At 31.2% G+C, this 24,024-nt stretch overlaps 1 protein-coding gene across 1 annotated transcript in view; it reads left to right on the forward strand.

Moving 5' to 3' along the window:
- Positions 1 to 2,282: 2,282 nt before the first annotated feature.
- LOC107450466 (PP2C-like domain-containing protein CG9801) overlaps positions 2,283 to 24,024 on the forward strand; it is a 154,555-nt gene continuing 132,813 nt past the window's right edge. Inside the window, exon 1 of the mRNA XM_071185117.2 lies at positions 2,283 to 2,876. The gene's annotated coding sequence lies outside the window, so the exon portion shown is untranslated. The remainder of the gene's footprint in view (positions 2,877 to 24,024) is intronic.

Genomic DNA, 24,024 nt, shown 5'->3' on the forward strand with positions numbered 1-24,024 from the left:
TCACAATTTTGATCCTCTGCAGAAGGGATGGTATTCCCGCTTCGGTAGCCCGACGACCTGCACGCGAAGTCGAGCATTTTACGGTAGAACAGTTTACCTCACACACCCTCGGTCCCTACGCAGATTGATCCCGCACACTGACCGTAACCAGTGATGCTTGACTTCGGTGATGTGCTGGGAATCGTGTCTTAACGATCAGTCCACTGCGGGACACGAGTTAGTCATATCGAGCTAGTTATATCGAGATAGTCTAATTCCATTGCTAATTTATTACGAGATAGCCTAATTCTGTTGCTAATTTATTACGAGATAGTCTAATTCCATTGCTACTTTATTACGAGATAGCCTAATTCTGTTGCTAATTTATTACGAGATAGTCGAATTCTATTGCTAATTTATTACGAGATAGTCTAAGTCTATTGCTAATTTACAAAGAGCTACCTTCATTTATTTAGAAACTTCGTTCATAAATTGAGATAAGTCGCTGTTGAAACAAGTTGAGATTAGCGATTAACCAAACTCGTTTTTTAGATGCGGAAGTTAACCACATTTGCTAACCGAAAATATTTAATCATCCTTTTAATTTAATTGCATTAATGTTTAATTGTATTTTTATTTAATTGTATAAATAATTACTGTAATCACTAAGTAATGTTCTTCTAGAGATAGCTCTGGAGCAAATGGAAGTAGCAGGTTCAATTTTTAACTTAGTTTTAGGGAATCCTTGGTTAGTCCAGATTAGTTAACCCTAGTTTAATCTCCTTATGCAGGTGCCCGTTTGAGCCAAGTGTAAATTTTCATGAAGGGCTGTTTGAATTATACGACAATGATTCGTGTAGGAAACAACGAATTAGCCGCATCGAGAAGTTCCACTTTAAATTGCTCCCATCAGTTAGAGTTTTATATTACCTTCCACATTACTCTAAAAATCTTTGTGGTTATTTACTCCTAACTCAAATATTAATTAGTTCCAATGATAAAAGTTTCTCACAAAAACAAATATGTTCCGATATTTTTCTCGTTCCGCAATGGACTTATCGTTAAGACAAGGTTCCCTGCAGATCACCGAAGTCAAGCACCAATGGCTGCGGCCAGTGTGCGGGTGGGTGACCACTTTGATCAGTCTGTGTAGGGATTGAGAGTGCGCGGTGTTGGTCCTCGTTATGTTGTTCTACCGTAAAGTACTCGACTTTGCGTTCAAGTCGTCGGGCAAGCAAAGAAAGGGAGCCATCCCATCAGCAGAGGATCAAAATTGTGATGGCATGTCTTCGGATAATCCTTAGGGATGTTTCCCAAACCGTCGCCAATAGCTCATTGTTCCAGCCGTAATGGCTCATGGGATAAAGCATTCGCCTTCCAATGAGGTGAACCGGGTTCGAATGCGATGGCAAGCGCATCGCAATCGCAGGATTTTTTATTTGTGCTTTGTTTGATCATGAGTCAGAGTCCCCTTGCCTCCGTCAGGCTAACCGTGGGAGGTTTTAGTGGTTTTCCTCCCCATGTAACGCAAATGCTGGTTAGTCCCATCAAAAAGTCCTCCACGAAGGCAATTTTCTTCCAATACTTGATCCAGGAGTTACCTTGTCTTCTGGATTGAGTTCAAACTTACAAGGATACGGCGTTGAACATAAGTAATCATAAACCCAAGAATTTGGTCAACTGTTCAACGATGGTTATAAAATAGAATAAAACAGCAACCGATACTTCTATCAAGAGTTCTCACCTCTTCTAAAATGTGTTCAAAATAAAGTTAGGAAGGAAAGTTTTAATGTTTTAAATCCAGTTAAATTGAATGTAAGAGTTACGCTTTGCGTTTCCAATATAAAAATGGCTAGAAAGCAAATTCAAATACGGCACAAATTAGAGAAGAAAAGCATAAAGATGCAACCAGAGTTACGATGGGCTCGGACCTGCTATCTCAACATTCCTAAGTGTTTGGCGAAATGACAAACCTTCGACTAATGGGAACCCTAAAACGGTTAGATGTAGGTATAGGTACTTTATTTACGTCGAAATACAGCTGCACAATGGGCTATTGGCGATGGTCTGGGAAACATCCTTGAGAATAATCCGAAGACGTGACATCGCAATTTTGATCCCCTGCAGCCCTACGACCTGCGCGCGAAGTCGAGCACTTTACGGTAGAACAGTTTAACGAGGACCGATACCTCACACCCTCGGATCTTTTGCAAACTGATCCAAGTGGTCACCCACCCGCACACTGACAGCAGCCAGTGCTGCTTGACTTCGGTGATCTGCTGGGAACCGTGTCTTAACGATCAGTCCACTGTGTGACCAATGCTAATTGAAACGGTTAGTGTTAAGAGATGGTATGTGACAGATTTGCTCTTTCGAGAAAAACTAAATTGTGGAAAGATTGTTTTAATTGCTTCCAAATTGTTGGGTTCTCTTCTTCAAGCAGTCTAGAAAATTACTCGGTATTTGATAATCGGTGATTGATATTCCAAAACTAACAAAAAACTTCTTTTCGTAAAAATGTTGCATATCCCTTTGTAACATTAAACGCCTCAATTGTGTTTTAAATAGTTTATTCGGAAAAAGTTTGATTAAAGCTCGATGGTAATGATTTAAATACGGAGCAGTTGAAAAGATTCAGTGCTGCACCATCTGCACTATTTTTCCAGTAATCGATTTTTAAGGATGAAAGACACTTTTTCCAATGCACGCTAACAATCATCATAAACATTTACTACTACTTTTGACGGATATCCGATAACTATTACTTCAGATAGTTCTTTAATAATTTATTTAAAATTTGAACTTGTAAACACATTTTCTTGACCTTCGAATGGAAATAACTGCTAGATTCGATATCACCATGGAATTTCAGAAGCAAACAAAGCATGTTTTTCCAAGTAAGTTTAAAAACATCCAATTTACTTTTTTAAACTAATAGACTCTCAGTTTACAAACAAAATTAAGTTGTTTTCGTTACGAATGAGTAAATTATATACTATAATCATGTTTATCTAGAAGATTTTATTAAGTTTATAAATCCCTTTTTATTGTTTAAAAATATAAAAATAATTTTTTTGGATTTTCAGCTGTAGTTATTATTTATAATGAATAATGTGATGTTTTGATCTGAAAGGAAAAGGTCAAGAATTTTTATGCAATTAAACTTCGATAAGGCAATTCAAAGAACTATAAACGGGAATTTAAATATTTTATATTTTAATGTGTTTTGATATTTATTCATAATTTCGAGTTCGTATTTTTGATTTGTATTTTGCAAAACGCAAAAATTTACTTTTAAAATATGTAATGCTGTGAATGATCGATATTGGTGGTTATTTGTTGACTTACATAGGTGAATGCTGACAATCACATAGTCTCTTTGGTAAATGTCCGAAATATATACTAGGTCTCGTTAAGTGCCACTGTCTGGTATACATTTGCCCGGTATTCCCTACAATGATGATCTTCAAGGTACAGTGCCATTGCCCATTATGCATTTAACTGGTACTCTGAACACTGATGTTTCTCCTAATTTATCCTCAATAGATATCGAATAAATATAATTATATCAACGAATAAATTAATATCAAATCGAATATAAATAACTAGAGATGCACAATCGGCTATTGGCTACGATCTGGGAAATATCCCTGAGAATGATCCGAACACATGCCATCGCAATTTTGGTCCTCTGCAGTGCGGTTGGCTCCTCTTCTTTGGTATCCTGACGACCTGCGCGAAGGCGAGCACTTTACGGTATAACAATTTAATGAGGACCAATACCGCACACTCTCGGTCCCTACACAGGCTGATCAAAGTGGTCATCCACCCGCTTACTGTCCGCAGCTTTACTTCGGTGTTCCACTGGGAACCGTGTCTTTATGATCAATTCACTGCGGGACGAATTTAATCTAGATTTGCAAAAATCAAGCAATTTTCCTAGTTAAGAAAAACCGTGGGAGAATTCTGGCAAACCTAAAGTAAGCCATAAAGATTAAAATACTGAAAGGAAATTTTCTAAATATCTAATCAAATTATGAGAGGGTAACTTAGGATTATGCAATGAGGAAGCTCTCATCTAATAAATTTTTTGCATTTTGATACTTTGAAAAACAATTTCAGCAAATGAAACTTCATATCTTAATCTAGGTTTGTCTGAACTTTTTTATACTATAAATTTTTAATTAGTTATGGAGATGAAATGGTTAGTAATGAATGGATTAGTTACGAAAGAGAATTTGCGACGAAAAATAGCTCCCACAATATAGCGTCCTCTTAACTGGCGCTTCAGTAACGCAACTTATTTTTCTTTTAAATTTCAATTACAGTTGATTTTACATTAGTATTGAATCTACTAAATAAATAAAACGAAAACTTAATTGTAAAACTATCTCTCTTTGAATTTGTTATTATTATTATTTTATTGATAAAACAGAAACTATTGTCAATGTTTATTGCTTGCTTTTTTTTTTCTAATCGCTTTCGATTTTTAGAGAATTTGAACTTATTATACGCTCGAACGAATATTGTAAGTGTTAGTTTTGGCGAGAAAATAGAAAACAAACTCAATTAGAGTGTCTCAAAACTCCAAGCTAAACTTTAAACCATTATTACTATCTCGATGAAAAAAATTACCTGGACTTAAAACGGACGATTAGTTTAAATATTTAAAAAACCACTGGAAGTTTCAAAAACCACCAATTTGGCGAGATTTTTCAATGCCTTTCATTTCATTTAAGTGGCGAATTACCGACAAATTTAGGCTAAGAAAAGGTAATATAATCATAACAAACTCCGATATTATTTTTGGGACCAGGATAGCCTGGCTAATAAAGTGTTGGACTCACAATCGTGAGAACGGGAGTTCGAATCCAGCCGTCCGAAGAATCCCTGTATATTAAATGGTGACTGGTGCACGTTAAATCTGTCGGGGTCACAAAATCCTCCAAGTTCCCATAACAAATCAATACCTCTGGGGGTACTGATCAAGAAGTTTTCTTGTCTTCTGGATTGGGTTCAAAATTACAAGGCTACGAAGTTGAACGTGGATAGTCGTTAACCCAAAAATTGGGTCGGCTTTTCAACGACTGTTATAAAATAAAATAAAATATTATTTTCCGTCAAATTCATAAAGGGTGGATTAGAATATAACAAAACGTTTAATTAAGTCGTTCGAGTTGTGGTGGCTCAGGGGATAGGACGTTTGCCTTCCAAAGAGGTGAATCGGGTTCGAATCCCAGCGGTGGCTGGTCGATGCGACTTTCGCCCCCGGCTCGCACTGACCACAGTGCTGACGTAAAATATCCTCATTGTGAGATAGATCATGGGTTGGAGTCCCCTTGCCGTCAGGCTAACAGATGGAGGTTTTCATGGTTTTCCTCTCCATGTAACTCAAATGTGGGTTAGTTCCATCAAAAAGTCCTCCACGAAGATAAATTTCGGCGAATACTTCATCCAGGAGTTCCCTTGTCTTCTGGATTGGGTTCAAAATTACACGGCTGCGGAGATGAATTTAGATAGTCGTAAACTCAAAATTGGGTCGGCTGTTTAACGACGGTTATGAAAAACGTGGGACTGGGCAGTAGTGGCTCAGGGGATCGAGCGTTCTTTTCCCAATCACGTGACCGGTATTCCAATCCAAGCGATATCTGGTCGATACGAATTTCACGCTCGGCTCGCACCGACCACAGTGCTGACTAAAAATATCCTCAGTGGTACACAGATCATGGGTTAGAGTCCTCTTGCAGTCAGGCTAACAGTGGGAGGCTTCCATTGTTTTCCTCTCCATGTAAAGCACATGCGGGTTAGTTCCACCAAAAAAGTACTCCACGAAGGTAAATTTCTCCGAATACTTGATCCAGGAGTTCCCTTGTCTTCTGGATTTGATCCAAAATTGCATGAGTGCGGAGTTGAACATTACCTCAAGAAAGAAAAAAAAAATGGGTCTGCTGTTCAACGACGGTTATAAAATAAAAAATAAAATTTCAATATTATTTTCTGTCAAATTCATAAAAGGTAGATCAGAAAATAACAAAACGTTTAATTAAGTAGCTCGAAATGATACTATCATCTCCAAATTAATAATTTTACTAGAAAGATCAAAACTTTTTCTCCCAACAAATGCCATTTGTGGGTGGATCGTTAAAAAGTCATTTGCGACGCCAACTCCAATACCTAATCACTTATAATCGCGCCACGACTTCTAAAAACAGCATTAGAGAGGGACTATCTAGACGTCTAATCTACCTGTTGGCGCCCATCGCTTTTATGAGTCAGGTGTTCTTTGAGGAAAGAACATTTGAGTGACTAAATTGGAAGATGCAGAGGGCTTCCCAACTTGTCGTGTCACATATAAAGGAAACTACTGATAAGACTGACTCATGGGTCACATAAAAGAAGTTATTTTGATAAGTAGACTGTAGAAGATAATAGTTATTAGAATAATGGATATGCGTCTGTTATACTTAACCTAAGGAATGTGACGAATTGGTTAATACGTATAAAACGGGTTGTTATTTACATAGAAAGTAAAATAATTGGTTGGATTTCGTTACTTATTTGCGAAATAATACATTGTGTTAAATTAATTAAAATATCGTGATTGTAAAAGTGACGTGGAAATTTCCGTGTCCGGAAGTAAGACAACTAGCTGAACAACTGCCAACAAAACAGTTAGGAAATAACGTTTGACTTCCGACGAACGGCATAGTCGCGAATTGGGCGCTTCAAAAAGTGATTAGTCAAGTTTGAAATTCATGTGTCGTAATTACATGTTAAAAATATCATTATTTAAATAACTATGTGAAAAAGACGGTAAAACCGAAAAATAGCTGTCAAGAAAATGGAGAATGATTAGTCAAAAAGTGATTAGTCAAATTTGAAATTCATGTGTCGTAATTACGTGTTTAAAATATCATTATTTAAATAACTATGTGAAAAAGACGGTAAAAACGAAAAAATAGCTGTCAAGAAAATGGAGAATGATTAGTCAAAAAGTGATTAGTCAAATTTGAAATTCATGTGTCGTAATTACGTGTTTAAAATATCATTATTTAAATAACTATGTGAAAAAGACGGTAAAAACGAAAAAATAGCTGTCAAGAAAATGGAGAATGATTAGTCAAAAAGTGATTAGTCAAATTTGAAATTCATGTGTCGTAATTACGTGTTTAAAATATCATTATTTAAATAACTATGTGAAAAAGACGGTAAAAACGAAAAAATAGCTGTCAAGAAAATGGAGAATGATTAGTCAAAAAGTGATTAGTCAAATTTGAAATTCACGTGTCGTAATGACATTTTAAAAATATCATTGTTTAAAGAACTACGTGAAAAAGACGCTAAAAACGAAAAATAAGTGTCGAGAAAATGGAGAATGATTAGTCAAAAAGTGATTAGTCAAATTTGAAATTCACGCGTTGTAATTACATGTTTAAAATATCATTGTTTAAATAACTATGTGAAAAAGACGGTAAAAAGGAAAAATAACTGTCAAGAAAATGGAGAATGATTAGTCAAAAAGTGATTAGTCAAATTTGAAATTCACGTGTCGTAATTACATGTTGAAAACATCATAGTTTAAAGAACTACGTGAAAAAGACGCTAAAAACAAAAAATAACTGTCGAGAAAATGGAGAGAAAAGAACGTAAACGAACGATGGAATAGTCTAAAAAAAAACGTTAAAAAGTGATTATTTATATTCGAAATTCGGGAATTAAAAAAAATCAGAAAATTTAATAAACTATGTTAAAATTACCAAAAAATCGATTATTTCCAAAAAACGATCTCAAAGCGAGGTGAATTTACGTCGGATCGTCACGAAGTAAGTCAAAAAATTATTACTCAAACTTGAATATCACGTTTCATAATTACATTGTATTAAAAATATCGGAATTGGGATGACTATGTAAAAAATGAAAAAATAACTCCCGAGAAAATAAATGCCGTTAAAATCTAAAATAATGCCTGTAAAAATGATAGCTAAAATAAATGCCGTAGAAAGGAAAAATAACTGCAGAGAAAACTATCAGAAAACGATAAGGATTATCGACGGAAAAGCCGTGAATCATCATCATCAAATCAAAAAGTGATTACTTGAGTTCAAATTTTAAGTGTCATAATATTATCGTATTAAAAAAACTGATTTTTGAAAATTCACGTGGAAATTACCAAAGAAACGAAAATAATGATCGAAAAAATTATTAAAAATAAATGAGGTTTACCGACGGAATTGTCGTTAATCGAGAGCGTTAAAAAATGATTACTCTAATTCGAAATTTGCGTGTTTAATGACATCGTATAAAAATATCGGAATTTAAAAAATCAGTGAGGGAAAATAACGCAAAAACTAACAAAAATCATTAACGCAAAAACTAACCATTAGAAATATTGAAGATATTGAAAATATTGAAGGTTTTTACGAACAAACTATTGAAATTTGAGAACGATCTTTAAGATTTGAGCATGACTGGTCACCTTGCAGGAATACATGATTATTAATTTCTTTTTTTTTGCCGAAATTATTTTCAGTCGAGAATGGAGTTTCCATAAGTTAGTTTCACTTAGGAACTTTTTTGTTTTTCGCTTCTATATTATCAGGAAGACAAATTTATCTTGTTTAAAAACATTCGCATTTCTGTTTATCATTATTATTATTTTTGAAATTTTATTGCATACAAAAAAACTATTCGGACAAATTCGACGACACTTGAGAATATGTTAAGATTTGAAGACGTTATCTGTCCTCAAATTTTTTTAAAGTTTTTGAGGACAAACTATTGAAATTTGAGGATGGTATGCAAAAAACGTCTGATGAAACACTAGATTATTTCAAAAAGAAAAAAAAACATCATAGAAGGACCAGATGAAAAATTACTCTAATCAACACGTGAAAATCGAACCAAGCGTATAATAATTCGAATAATAAAAAGAGAAAAAAAATGTAAAGTATGTGCGCATATGAGTCATTACATTTGCATATCCCCCTCTCTATAAAGAAGGAGTGTTATTGTTCTTTTTTAAGGTGACACACTATCCAATGCCTTTTTTTAGCATTATTTTTTTTTGTTTATATTGTCACTAAACTTCCTATTTTTCGCCAAGCCCTACAAACCCCTTCCGGAAAACTCTTCTTCTATATCCATTCAAAAAGTACTCAAGTTACGGCTGCAGTTACTAACTGTGATTTACAGTTGCAGTTAGCAATCGTGTAGTCACTGAGTCGGAACGATTTACAATAATAGGAAAAATTTAAGTGCCCGCAAATAATCGGCGTTAAAAGCTAAGTTTAGAGGAATTGGAACTATTTTGAGAAATGGTGATTTCTTTGTTATCTGAAAGTGTTATTTTAGTAATGGGGTAATAACCGTAATATAAGATGTAATGATTTGTAACGCCCATAAAAAAAAGTAATTTAACGAATGAAGTAATTTAAAAAGAGTTAAGTGAGTTTTAAAAGGTTAACGAGATAATAGCGTCTATGATAAATTTATTTTTTTTAATGATAATCTATCATAATATATTTTACACAAATAAAATCCCTACTGGAAAACAATGATAAGCCACAAAAAAAAAAACAATTTCACAGTCAACCATCGGAAATCGAATGATGAAAATTTGATGATTAATTATACGAAAATTACGATTAATTATGCGATTAGACGATTAATTAAACGATTAATTATAAATTGTAGACATTTTATTTTGTTCTAAACATGAATAGTTATTATTAATGATTTTTAAAATAGTTTAGCCTACTTTTTTTTCTCTAGATATTAATTGGCACACAAGCTTTATTTTAAATTAAACTTGTATTCAAGAAAAACAACTAACAAATATCCCAGATATTATTATTTTAAATTTCTCTGATTTTAACATAATAATTATTCTGGTTAATTGTAATAACATTCAGGACAGGAAATGCCTAATTCTCTGATCCGTGTCTTCAAAATATTTCTTGCCCTTCTTTAGAAAAAACTGCAAATTTCCATAACAAATACTTGTTTATTTACAAAATCAAGGCGTGGTCTTTGTTGCCAAAAACGCAGAAGTAACGAAATGCTTAAGTATCGTCTGCTAAAATTTAAAATTCATGTATGCCACAGAGAATGTTTATTTGAAAGGCAGGAGTGGATTGATGCTTTTTCTCCATTTCCTCATCTTTCGAATTTTTATGTTTGTTTATTTTTTTTTTATTCGAAATATGCTTCTAGTGACACAAATACCCCCTTTACCAGAAATGGGCTATAAAACACTGTTATCTGAAAAATACGACTTGCCTCGTATTATGTCACAGGTTTTCTTTGTTCGAAATGTGTTCCTGATGTCGCCTTTTGTTATTTAAAATTGTCGTCTGATGTTTTGTTCTGTTCAAGTTTCTTCAATTCAAACGATTAGATAAGTAGAGATTTCGGAGAAAATGGTTTCCATAACAATAACTCTGACACTTTTTTATTGAGTAATTCTAAGATTTATTCAAATGATTATATCTAAACGAAATTACGTAAAATATGAATTTGTTCTGACGTAGCCTGTAGCTTGTGGCTTGGACATCTCTATTGTGAAAAAATTAATACTGGTCCAAAATGGCGTCCTCGTGAATTTAAAATGCGTCATAAATACAATTTGAAAAAAAGAAAGAAGAAAAAAAAATTTTTTTCAGTGTACCTTACATATTTTAAGGTGTCGATAGTTTTCTGAACTATTTGTATTTCATCTAGAGCTGGGGTTTCCAACTGGTGGCCCGGGGGCCGCATCCGGTCTGCGAAGCTTTTCTTGTGGCCCGCGAATTAAACTATATTATTTGTCATTTTTTTTGCGGACGATTTTCATAAAAAATCTATATGGGCTTGAAATACTTTTTTCGTTAATAAAAATCTAATTTCTTCGTTTCTGTGAAATTTAACACACCAACGATGAAAAGAAATTTATTTCTCAGGTTTTGCATCCAATAAAATATTTATTCAAATACAAAAATAATCATGTATGTTGTTCTTTTTTATTTCATTTTTTTTGTATTTTGGGAATATAATTTAGCATGTGCGTATTAGAAATTTTCTCGAAGAAATTCTCCGATTTAACTTTTTGAAACCACTCATTTTGGACGAAAATATTTACACACACATTTGTAAATTTTAAGTTTAAAATGTAAGAATCTATTCTCTGGTAGTTGCAGCAGACAAATCTGAATTTTATACATTAATTCAATTAATTTACGATTTTTTTTCTTCTTCGCTTTCTACAGAATTTGATAAAGAATCTTTCTAGTTGACCTCACAGTATTTAATATCAGTTTATATAAATGAAAAAAGCGTGACTTTGGTGATATTAGGTGAAAAGTGTGACAATGATAGTATAGAGTCCTGGAATGAATGATAGAAGTGCAATTAAATATCATTGAACAATTTCCCGCTGATACTAAGCCTGGCTAACTGAGTGTTAGCCTCTGAATAATATCATTAGTAATTGCAATTAGCTTTTAAATCAGAGTTCTCTGAGAAAAAAATTAGTAAATAAAAATGTTGTTTCCCTACTGTTTGACTATTGTAAAAAAAAGTTTAAAAATATAAATACGGTTAAAACAGTTACTATTTATTTTTTTATTTTTGACATCGAATGTATTAGTGAAATGTTTTCAACATTTAATAAGAAAATATAAATTTTTTTGTAAAGAATTTGTTTCTTTTATATCTTTAGAAAAGAACGAGCTTTGTGAATAGTTTTTTAAAGGAAAAAAAACACCATGTCTCAATATATATTACGATATGTTTTGTTCTATTTTCCTATCAGATATGTCTTAAAAAGCGTTTTTGTAGTATCATGCTATGTCAAAAAACTTTACAACAACATAAGTGTGATAATAAATAAGTACAATGGCATGCTATGACACATGGAGATTTGTTCGACTCAAGTACGTTAACACAAGATTATATCTTCTCCTAATTCTAAACACTTTTTTCTCAAAAAAATTTTATTTTATCTCACAATAATAGTTCTTCGTCGATACCTTTGTTAAAAGTATATTCCATTTATTTATTATTTAATGGCGTGTAAGCTACAAGCAAAATTTTTATCGTTTTATTTCAAAATAAAACGAGAACTCTTAAAATAAAGCGAGACAAATTCTAACTTATAGCTTATACACAATTAAATAATAAATAACTAGAATATATTTTTAAAAAGTTTACTTCTATAACTTGAAATTAAATTAAAAAAAACTGAATTTTTCCAGTTCTGAAATTTTGTTTGTTTTTGAAAAACGTTTAATTAGTCAAAATAAATTATTTTTATTCAGTTCATAATGTATATTCAGCACGAGAAAATCTATTTTATTTTTCATTTAAAAATAGTAATACAATTTATTTAGATATTATAGTTGTGAGAAAATAATTAATTGGGTACAACAAACAGTAAATTTTGAAAATTATTTTTTCAATGTACGTATTTTTAAAAAAAAAACTGAAAAATCCAAGTACACAAATTATTAGTTAAATTATACATACGATGGTATTATTTTTTCGTTTCTGACTACAGTAATCGATGTTCTATTTCTTAAAGAATTTTTTTTTTGAATTAAGTATAGGTAAATAGAAAAAGTGTTTCCTCGTTTTGTCTCTGAGAAAGCGAGCCGTTGTATTAAATTAATACCCTTCTAAAAAAATAAAAAATTTCCAGCATTCTACAAAAATAATTGAATAAATAAAATAATTAAAAGTTCTTGGAGTCACCGTTGAAATCTTTTTTATCCGCAATGACATAATTATGCATATGATTACTTTCAAGCTTTGCCATAACGGCGTTTTCAACGTACATTTGCTTAATACTTGATTATCAAAGAAATTGTGCTCGGTCGTTGCCATTGTAGCAGAAGGAATTATTTAATACTTTCTCTTTTTTTTCCTTTTAAGGAGGTGATAAAAAGGAAATGAGTTAGTAGGAAAACCTTGACAATTTAACCGAAAAATTTATCAAAACCGTTGGCTAACTGTATTAAGTTATTTATCTGGAACATGAATAGCTAACGTATAAGTATTTTGATGAAATACGAACAATAATTGGAAACCAAAGATTCGTTTTTATTAAAATTGGCAATCGAAGTTGAGTATGTTTCTTTAGAATACGGGTAAAACATATCTCCAAATGAATTTTAATTTTTAAATTGTAATATCGTATTGATTATTTTATTGAAACAGGAATAGCTAATGTACAAGTATTTTGATGAGATACGCATAATAGTTGGAAATCAAAGTTTCGTTTATTAAAATCTGGAATCGACGTTGAATATGTTTCTTTAGAATATAGGTAGAGCATATCTCTAAATCAATTTTAATTTATAAATTATAATATCGTGTTGGTTATTTAATTGGAACAGGAACTTAAAGTATTTTGAAGAAATACGAATAATAATTGGAAACCAAAGTTTCTTTTTTATTAAAATCTGGAATCGAAGTTGAATATGTTACATATTCAGAATATGGATCTGTAGAACATGCGTAGAACATATCTCAAATGAATTTTAATTCTTAAATTGTAATATCGTATTGATTATTTTATTGAAACAGGAATAGCTAATGTACAAGTATTTTGATGAGATACGCATAATAGTTGGAAATCAAAGTTTCGTTTATTAAAATCTGGAATCGAAGTTCAATATGTTTCTTTAGAATATAGGTAGAGCATAGCTCCAAATGAATTTTAATTTTTAAATTGTAACATCGTGTTGGTTATTTAATTGAAGCAGGAATGGCTAACGTACAAGTATTTTGATGAGATACGCATAATAGTTGGAAATCAAAGTTTCGTTTATTAAAATCTGGAATCGAAGTTCAATATGTTTCTTTAGAATATGGGTAGAACATATCTCCAAATGAATTTTAATTTTTAAATTGTAACATCGTGTTGGTTATTTAATTGAAGCAGGAATAGCTAACGTACAAGTATTTTGATGAGATACGCATAATAGTTGGAAATCAAAGTTTCGTTTATTAAAATCTGGAATCGAAGTTCAATATGTTTCTTTAGAATATAGGTAGAGCATAGCTCCAAATGAATTTTAATTTTTAAATTGTAATATCGTGTTGGTTATTTAATTGAAACAGGAACTTAAAGTATTTTGAAGAAATACGAATAATAATTGGAAACCAAAGTTTCTTTTTTATTAAAATCTGGAATCGAAGTTGAATATGTTACATATTCAGAATATGGATCTGTAGAACATGCGTAGAACATATCTCAAATGAATTTTAATTCTTAAATTGTAATATCGTATTGATTATTTTATTGAAACAGGAATAGCTAATGTACAAGTATTTTGATGAGATACGCATAATAGTTGGAAATCAAAGTTTCGTTTATTAAAATCTGGAATCGAAGTTCAATATGTTTCTTTAGAATATAGGTAGAGCATAGCTCCAAATGAATTTTAATTTTTAAATTGTAACATCGTGTTGGTTATTTAATTGAAGCAGGAATAGCTAACGTACAAGTATTTTGATGAGATACGCATAATAGTTGGAAATCAAAGTTTCGTTTATTAAAATCTGGAATCGAAGTTCAATATGTTTCTTTAGAATATAGGTAGAGCATAGCTCCAAATGAATTTTAATTTTTAAATTGTAACATCGTGTTGGTTATTTAATTGAAGCAGGAATGGCTAACGTACAAGTATTTTGATGAGATACGCATAATAGTTGGAAATCAAAGTTTCGTTTATTAAAATCTGGAATCGAAGTTCAATATGTTTCTTTAGAATATGGGTAGAACATATCTCCAAATGAATTTTAATTTTTAAATTGTAACATCGTGTTGGTTATTTAATTGAAGCAGGAATAGCTAACGTACAAGTATTTTGATGAGATACGCATAATAGTTGGAAATCAAAGTTTCGTTTATTAAAATCTGGAATCGAAGTTCAATATGTTTCTTTAGAATATAGGTAGAGCATAGCTCCAAATGAATTTTCATTTTTAAATTGTAATATCGTGTTGGTTATTTAATTGAAACAGGAATAGCTAATGTACAAGTATTTTGATGAGATACGCGTAATAATTGGAAATCAAAGTTTCGTTTATTAAAATCTGGAATTGTTTTAGAATATGTTTCTTAAGAATTTAAGAGGAGCATATCTCGAAATCAATTTCAATTTAGAAATTGTAATATCGTTCTGGTTTTATGCTTGAGAAATACATTTTAGAATTTATGAAACGAGAACTTTAGTAAGAACAAAGCTGTGATGTAAAATTTGTTCATGTAAATTTTAAGTAATCATTTTTTATAGGTGACTTTGTGGAAGCGTTAACAGATCTTAGACAATGCTATTTCGATGCTCAGACAATGCGAATTTGTTTCAACGTGAGTTTAGACGAGCTGTAAGCGAAATTCTAACGACGCATTATTTCGAAAACATCGTTTTGTCTTTTTTCTTTTGACATAAGAATCTGTTGCATTGTGAATGTATGTTTAGCCCTGACTTTGGATGTAAAGCAAACGAAAATCTGCTCTTTGTTCAAAGTGCTCTTTATTTAAAAAGACAGATAATTTAAGTTCAATATTTTTAAACGTGAATTATCAATATTTTTTGACATGAGAATTGGTTCAATTATGAATTTTTCTTTTAATTATAGAATACATTTTTTGAATGTAACTTAGCCCGTTGATGCCTAATATTCTTTTTAAAAGAAAAACGGTCTCTTTTTTTTTAAAAAAAGAAAAAAGTGGTAGCAGAAGTGTTTCATTGTTATTTTGAAGAAAAAAGATAGGTTTTCTTCTGCAGTGTAGCATATTAACCGGTTTTATTCAAACTGATACGGTTGATACGAAAAGTAGTTTTATGAAAAAAGTGGTATAATTTATGCATTCAAACTAATTGGATATTTTCTTCTGAATCTTCCATTTTATTTTTTACCAATTCTAATCACAGATACCTAAATCATACAAAAATTAAGGTGGTTAAGGATCTTTTAATTCTCCTAGAGAAATGATAATTTTGAAGCAATCCACTGTGGGCCAGAAAACCATGATCTTTGGCCAAAAGCCAAAAATTAAATTTTCAACAAAATTTGTGTAGGCAGTTTTAATGTAGCCCAAATTAAGTATTCATAATCATTTCAAAAATTTACTTTTTGGACCGACGAGAGTACAATGCAATGAAAAATATGTTTTAAAAAAATTTTTAATGTAACTTTTAAATTTTTATTTCAGATATATATATAGGAATTTCACCTTACTGTTACATTTTTATCAGAGTAATTAGTCTGAAATTATAGTACAATTTTTCAATTTGTTGTATTAGTTAATACTCTTGACAAACTTACAGTTTATATCTAATCATTTGACATTTTACAATATTTGAATGAGTTTCGAAACTTAGTTCCAAAAAGTTCCACGAGGTAATTAGTTGAACTTTTTAATGTTGTCTTCTTTGATATTTCTTCTTTCGAAAAAACCTGCCCCATTTTGCCCCGTATTGCAAAGGTGGACTAAATATACCAAAAAACAAAAATTATGTTTTTTTTCTTCAAGTTTTCGCTCTATTTTGTAATTCGCATTATTTGGTAATATTACTTCGGAAATATAATTTGCTTTTCATTTTGAATAAAAAATTACGAAAATTATTATATTTTCATTGCTATATTTAATTATTTAAACGTACTATATTATTATTTTTATTTTTGCTCTCCATATTTCAGCCGCCATTTTGTTTTTTGGCGTATTTTTAGTGTACTTCAAAATTTCAACAATGAATTCAATTTACCTGCACATAAAAACCTCCAAATTTTGAAACAAATTTTATCGACATACTAATTTTGGTCACGAAGCCTTGGATGCTGGCCCACTGTGCCATCGTCCTACTACCATATATGTTTTTGAAAAAAGTAATTGTCTTAATGTGGTGTAACTACCACTAAGAATATTAAATATCAATTCAATAGTATATTTAACATGTTAACTCGATTCCAATCTAAGGCATCTCTTTAAATAGGAGAAAATTAACATAGTCGTTAACTCTTTCTCCTCATTAATAACCTCCGAACGTGAATTGAACTCGGCAATATCGATGGATGATTCGCAATAAACAGTTGATTTGCTCACTAAGTAGCGCTCTATAAGCCGGTGACTTAAATAAATTTCTCCCGGCCAATAAAGAGAATTAACGTGCGAAGAAAAAATTAACAGCATTAATCAACTAGTGGAATACTAATACAGATAAAAAGTCTGTAAGGGAGTAATGCGGCGTAACTTACCACTAAAAATATATTGTAAATCATTTCAATAGTACAAAAGATAAGTTAACTTGATTCTATCTTGGGGTAACCTTTTATGGATGATGGATGCCCGGGTCACCAATAAGGAGAGATTATGAAAAATATTAGTTGAAATTGTAAAAGAAAAGAGATATATATATTCAGTGAAGATAGGGTACGATTAGGTTCAGATCTAGCGGTGGAACATAAATACTTTTATTTGAATTTAAAGGACTGAGTTTCTAAAGCTAAAGTGGTATATGTAACATAAAAGGGTATTTACTTATTATAAACAAATACTTACTTGTAACTTTGTGTTTGGGCCTTTTAATGATAGAAATATAGTTATGTTGTTGTTTGTTGTTTCTAATGCCACTTGCCGCACTAGCAAGCCTGCTTGGTGAAACCGAGCAAATTTAAGGCAGAGGGTGCGTTTCTTGTTTTTCAGTGGCGCCATCTATAGCCAAGAATTCGACTTCTGCCACACCCGTTTATAGGGCTGACCCATTCATTCATCTACTAATTCATCCATAGATCGTAATTTTGACCTGAACCAGAGAATGATCAATCTCAACCCCCAGAGGTATAATTTGTTACGGGAACGAGGAGGACTTTGTGACCCGGCAGATTAAACGTGCACTAGTAACATAGGGAGTCTTCGACCGGCTGGATTCAAGCTCCCGTTTTCAAGAAAGTTAAAAATGATTAATATTAGAATTCATAAATGATTTAAACTAATATTTATATTAAAAACTGATATTGTTAATCAATTGATTATTATTTTAATATTTCTTTTCATATTTTCCTTATATTTCCGCTCTATAATTTTATTTCTCTAATTTGCACCTTAGTACAAAAAACATAAATAAAATCCCCCCTTTTTATTTTATCTTTTATAACCGTCGTGGAACAGTTTACGACTTTTTTGAGTTTACGACTCCCAATGTTCAACTCCGTAGCCTTGTAATTTTGAACCCAGTCCAAAAGACAAGGGCACGTCTGTATCAAGCATTGGGAGAAATGTGCTTTTGTGGATGACTTATTGATGGAACTAACCCGCATTTGCGTTATATGGAGAGGAAAACCACGATAGCCTCCCATGATTAGCCTGACTGGAAGAAGACTCTAACCCATGTTTCGTCTACCACTGAATATATTTTCAGTCAGAATTGTGGTCAGTACGAGCCGAATGCGGAATTCGTATCGACCAGATATCGCTGGGATTCGAACCTCGGTCACCCAATTGGGAGGCGAGCTCTCTACCCTCTTAGCCTTAAAATTAATATCAAGGGAGCTACGAAGAGGTGAGTTCATGACAGGAATCCGGCGGACCTATAGGAGTAGGTAGAAAATAGTTCAATTCCTGTCTATTTTTGGAAAGTAAGAATATTATTTTCCGAATTCAGAAATTGTTTCAATACATTCTGCATCGCCGATTTTAAATTGGATAAATTATTCCCCGTTTGTTGACAATTTTTCTTTCTCTTTTTCCATTTGTTTTACTTCCAGCTGAATAGTATCTACTTCCTATCAACTCAGCCCCAACTTGCGTAGGCTTAAAAATATAATTTGTGTTACGTGATTTCCGCTCCCACGTCGTTTGAGTTCGTCGTCCTTGTTTGGTTGGCAAAACTCCAATATATTGTGCGCGGAAATGCTAAATTTGAAAAGATATTAAAACTTCGTACATCTACCTGCCTTCTTTATCTCTCTGATATTAAAACACTGTGAATAGAATATTAACCTCAAGTTGCGATATTTTCCGGATGGCTTCTTGAAATCTTTTCACTTCATTGTAATAAAAATCTTTTGAAATATGGATCGGCGATGCGAGCAGCTACCGAAATTTATCGTCTGTCAAACGTGAACAGAATGTTCTCTTGCATCTTTTTGTAAAGAAAGAGCTATTTTTCACTTGGAATATATTATGCTGTAAGAAACGGAAATAACTGGGCCTTTTTAAGTGTCACTATTGTGGGATTTTATTTGAAAAAAGAACAGCCTTTTCAGATTATAATTAAAAGGTTAAAAAAAGTTTCAGAAAGGAAAGTTTAATATAAGTTTAACTTTAGAACAGCACCACGAGATATTTAGTTTTTTTAATTGTGTTTCCGAATCGTTTTTATGTCTTGCACATCTAATTAATTTTAAAACCTAATTTATGAAATCAAATTAAGAAACCTATATTTTAGTAATTTATTAGACTCCACAGTAAAAAGGCTTTTACAGAGAATGCAATTGTAAAAAATGTAGCATTTTTAAAGCAAACTGCCTTAAATATATGTATATATAAATTTAAAAAAATGTAGAAGGAGCATTTTATTTCTGCCTATTTTCGAGAGAATTAACTATCTGTGACTTTCACTTCACAATAATATTTTTTTTTCTTATTTACAACATACGTATTTTCTTAAAGAAATTTTAAGCGTGTCGAAAACTTTTTGCACACAAATAATTAACACTATTTAAATACAACTCTATACATATTGTTTAATTTAATAATGATAAAAAAAGTTTTTTAGTTGCAAAGTAATCGGTTTTTTTTTCACAACGTTAAAACAATATAATTTTAAATGGCAAAATACAAAATTTGCTAGAAATTAGACAAATAGTCTTTGAAAATTTAAAAATATATATATTTTTTATATTTCTTTTTTAATTGTTTCTTCTTGTATTGATGTAAAAAGTACCTCTATGAAAAAAATGGCAAGATACCTTTGCTTGTTGCTTTTTTTTATTAAGAGAATGTATCTTTTCCTTGACTATTACTTGTTTTTCGAAAGAAAAAAAAAACATTTAAAATATTTTAGTTTGAGATGTAACTTATCAATAAAGTAGTTAGTCAAGATATTTTGTTGCCTCGATCTGCCTGTTTGTTCTGGGATGTAGTTACTTTGATATAGGAGTATGTACCATATTAGTTTGCGATGCCATATTATGACGAAAGCGAGTTTCTTGTATCTCCAATATAAATTCCAAAAACATTAAATGACTAATATACCTTCAATCCTAATTTACAATCAGAAATTATGGAGAAGCAAAATTTTAATTTCCTATCGTGATCGTGAGAAATCTATAAACAATTCGTGTCATGTCGTTCGCACTCTAAGCGTTTTAACGGTTTTTTGGACAAAAATGTTTTAGTCGTGGAGTCAGCTACCCAAAAATGTAGTCATCCTATTGCACGTCCAAAATAAAACAACCCCATAATGTTAATTTCACTTTTTGCGTATTTCGCCTTAGTTCGCAAACTTCTAAAACTAATTAAAAAAACTTTTGCACGCAATTATAAAGTTCGTGTTAATCCAAAGATAAAAATTTTAATTTTTTATTATTTTTTAATTATTTTGAATTATTTATTATTAATTCTAATAATTAATAATAAATTATTAATTTTAATAATTATTTATTATTAATTTTTTCAATTATTTTGTTATTTATTTAATAATAGTCCGAAAATAGTTTTGAACTGTTAGGTATGCAAATTTTTACTTCATTTTAAAGAATGTAATTTTTATGGTAAAATACAAGATGAGAACGAAATCGGTCGAATAGTTGCTTTGAAATCGATTTTTAAATGTCAGACTTCTTTTAAAATTCGAGAATTCTTAAGAATTTTATTTTTTTTTAAAGAAGAAAAGGCCAAATATTGTAAAATAATGAATGACATTCCGAGAAATATCGTTAAAAAATCTTTCAATTGCAATTTTTTTTTAAATCTTTGATTAAATATTAAAGTCAGACAAATAACATTTCTGATTTCTTACCAAATTTCCAAAGTGATGTTTCATGGAAAAAATCTTGCCTACCTTCACAAAACTAACCTGATATCATTGATTGAAGAGAATGAATGAAGAATGATTGAATGAATGAATGAAACTAACATGACTAAATGAAGAGGGACTAATTCCACATGGTCAAAGGTCATTATTTCCTCCGTTTTTGTCTTGCATTACAGATTTGGGAATGTTGACGTGAAGCCTAAATAAAACTTAACCCTGAAAAAAGTTGTTCTCAGAATATATAATTATAAAATAAAAACCTATAAATATAATTTTAAAACAAACAATATTTTTATTTTATTTTATAACCGTCGTTGAACAGTCAATGCAAATTTGAGTTTATGGCTACCAATGCTCAACTCCGTAGTCTTGTAATTTTGAACCCAATCCAGAAGACAAGGGAACTCCTGGATCAAGTATTGGGAAAAATTTGCCTTTGTAGAGGATTTTTTTTTTTTATGGATCTAACTTCACTTGCGTTACATGCATGAACCAATCAAGACAAATTCAGGTCCAAGGCCCACCAAATTTTCCGGGCCCCTTACAAAATATTTTGAAATAAAATTTATGAAGAATAGTCATAACTAGAGCCTGGATTTTGATGACCTAAAAAATCTCAACTAATGCCCTTAAAAAGTGCAAAAAATGCCCTTAAAAAGGGCAAAAATATTGAATTAAAAAAATGTTTTGCTCTTTAAAATTATTATGAGTCATTTAAAAAATATAAAGCAATGCAATACTTGTTCTACATTCATTAAAGTTTGAAAAATTTGTTTTATATCCTAAAATAACAAAAAAAGGAAAATATATTGACCCCAAAATATTTTTATTTTGTATCGAAGCTTTAATGGATATAACAACTTCCATCTCATAATATTACTAAATATCAGAATTATATTGGATTATTAAATGTTTTTTGATAATTTGAAATGTAAACGAGCGTCTCTTGTCTGAAAGTAAATTTTCATTCCTGCAGAAGCTTCTTTCAACGTCTACTGATGTTATAGATGCGTACTTGAAAAAGACGGTCTCACTTACTGACAATTCTTCTTCAATTTGAAAAGATGTTGCTTCACCTGTTAATATTCTGTAGATTTTCTTCATTGTTTGGAAGCCAGTGTAATAATGAAAATTGATAAAAATGTAATAAAAATTAGAAAAAATTAACAAAAAACTTTAAAAAATGCATTAAAATGCAAAATACGCCTCAAAATTTAAAGAAAAATGCCATATAAATCTAAAAAAATGCTCTAAAAGACAAAAAAAGGTCCAAAAATGCAAAAAATGCAAATGTCATCAAAATCCGGGCCTTAGTCTTAACAATAGAAAAGAATCAATTGAACTGCATGATTCAAGAGAAATATTCTAAGAAATTTTGAAAGCAGGCAATTGAAGATTATTTTTCTAAGATCAAGTTTACGTATCTATAAATTAACACAAAATATTAAACAACAAAACAAAGTTAAGTCAAAATAAAAATAGTTTGGTGACCACAAACAATTGAAATCAGTGATTTTTGCCAAAAGTCAATGATTAGCTAAATTACTTTTTATTGTAAGCTGTAATTATTGTTATTATTATTTTTTCAGTACTTAAACCAACACAAAGCTAGCCGGCTTTTCATTAGATTTAAGGATAAGTTCAGCATGTAGGCTAAGATATTAAGGTTATTAATTATAATTTTTACTAAAAGATATCCAAAAGAGCCAAAATTATAGCTATTTATAGAAAATTCAAAACACATTTAAATAATAATTTATTTAAATATGACACTTTTAAAAGAATTAAAATTCATATTCAGTGCATTCAATTTAGCCGTTGATATAAAAATTGCACCAATTAAAATTCAGCTGTACTTTCGAATTTGATTAGTGCTATGTTTACACGAGTTTGGTTTATCACAATATAAAGAAAATTTGAAATAAAAAAAAATGCATTTTTTGAGAAAAACTGTTTTTTTTTTCTTCAGTATTTAAAAAAATAATATTATTGTGAACTTTTTACTAATTTTTGAGACCCCCAGAAAGTGTGGGCCCTAGGCCCGTGCCTATTGGGCCTAGGGGATAATCAGGCCCTGGTTACATGGAGTGGAAATGAATTGATTTGTTATAGGACTTCAAGACCGTAGCAGATTTAATGATCACTAGTCACTATTACAAACAATATTTTTTTTTTAAAAAAAGGGTGGTAATAAATAATTTAGTTAACATTAAGTCTGCATGTCGTTCAGCGCCGTCCATAACCTGGCGCTCCGGGTGATCGCCCGCCCCTTTTGCCCGCCCTGGACTAAGTAAGACTTCCATTAAAACTATGGTAAGATCTATTCTCACTAAACTTCAATGCTTAAAAAAATCTCCCCTAGAGCATTCTTACACTGTAAGGCCTGCAAATGTCACACATCAAAAAACACTTCCACAGTTGAAGATACTTGAACAAAAGATGTTGTTGAAATACTGAAGACAATTGAGAAGTAAAAAAATGATTTATTACTTTACAATATCTGTTTGTGTATGAATGCATTCCTTTTTAAAGAGTACTTCTTTATCGTATATATAAATAAATGACAATAAATCACCGTGTCATTCAACTTAATTGGACGCATGCAGCAGTTGATGACGATTAACTCTCGCTCTTAAACGAAAAGTTATGTTAATGTAATAGGAACAATAGACCAATGAGCACAATGTCCTTTTAATTAAATCCATCTTGAAAGTTTTGACTATATTTTTTGTTTATGCCGGATAAGTTTGTATAGAGGGTTTACGTTTACAATTTAGTTGGTTTACTATTTTATCACATTTGGTTCGTCTCCTGATGGCTATAAGCAAAATGCCTCGTCATCGAATCGTCAAGTCCTGCAGTGGACTAATCGTAAGGACACGGTTCCCAGTAGAACACCGAAGTCAAGCATCACTGCATTCGGTCAGTAAGCGGGAGGGTGACCACTGCGATCTGCTTGCGTAGAGACCGAAGGTGCGCGGTATCGGTCCTCTGTAAACTGTTCTACCGTAAAGTGCTCGAC

Source organism: Parasteatoda tepidariorum, chromosome 5, assembly GCF_982258835.1.
Source record: "Parasteatoda tepidariorum strain Cologne lab strain chromosome 5, Ptep-v5.0, whole genome shotgun sequence".
Taxonomy (NCBI): domain Eukaryota; kingdom Metazoa; phylum Arthropoda; class Arachnida; order Araneae; family Theridiidae; genus Parasteatoda; species Parasteatoda tepidariorum.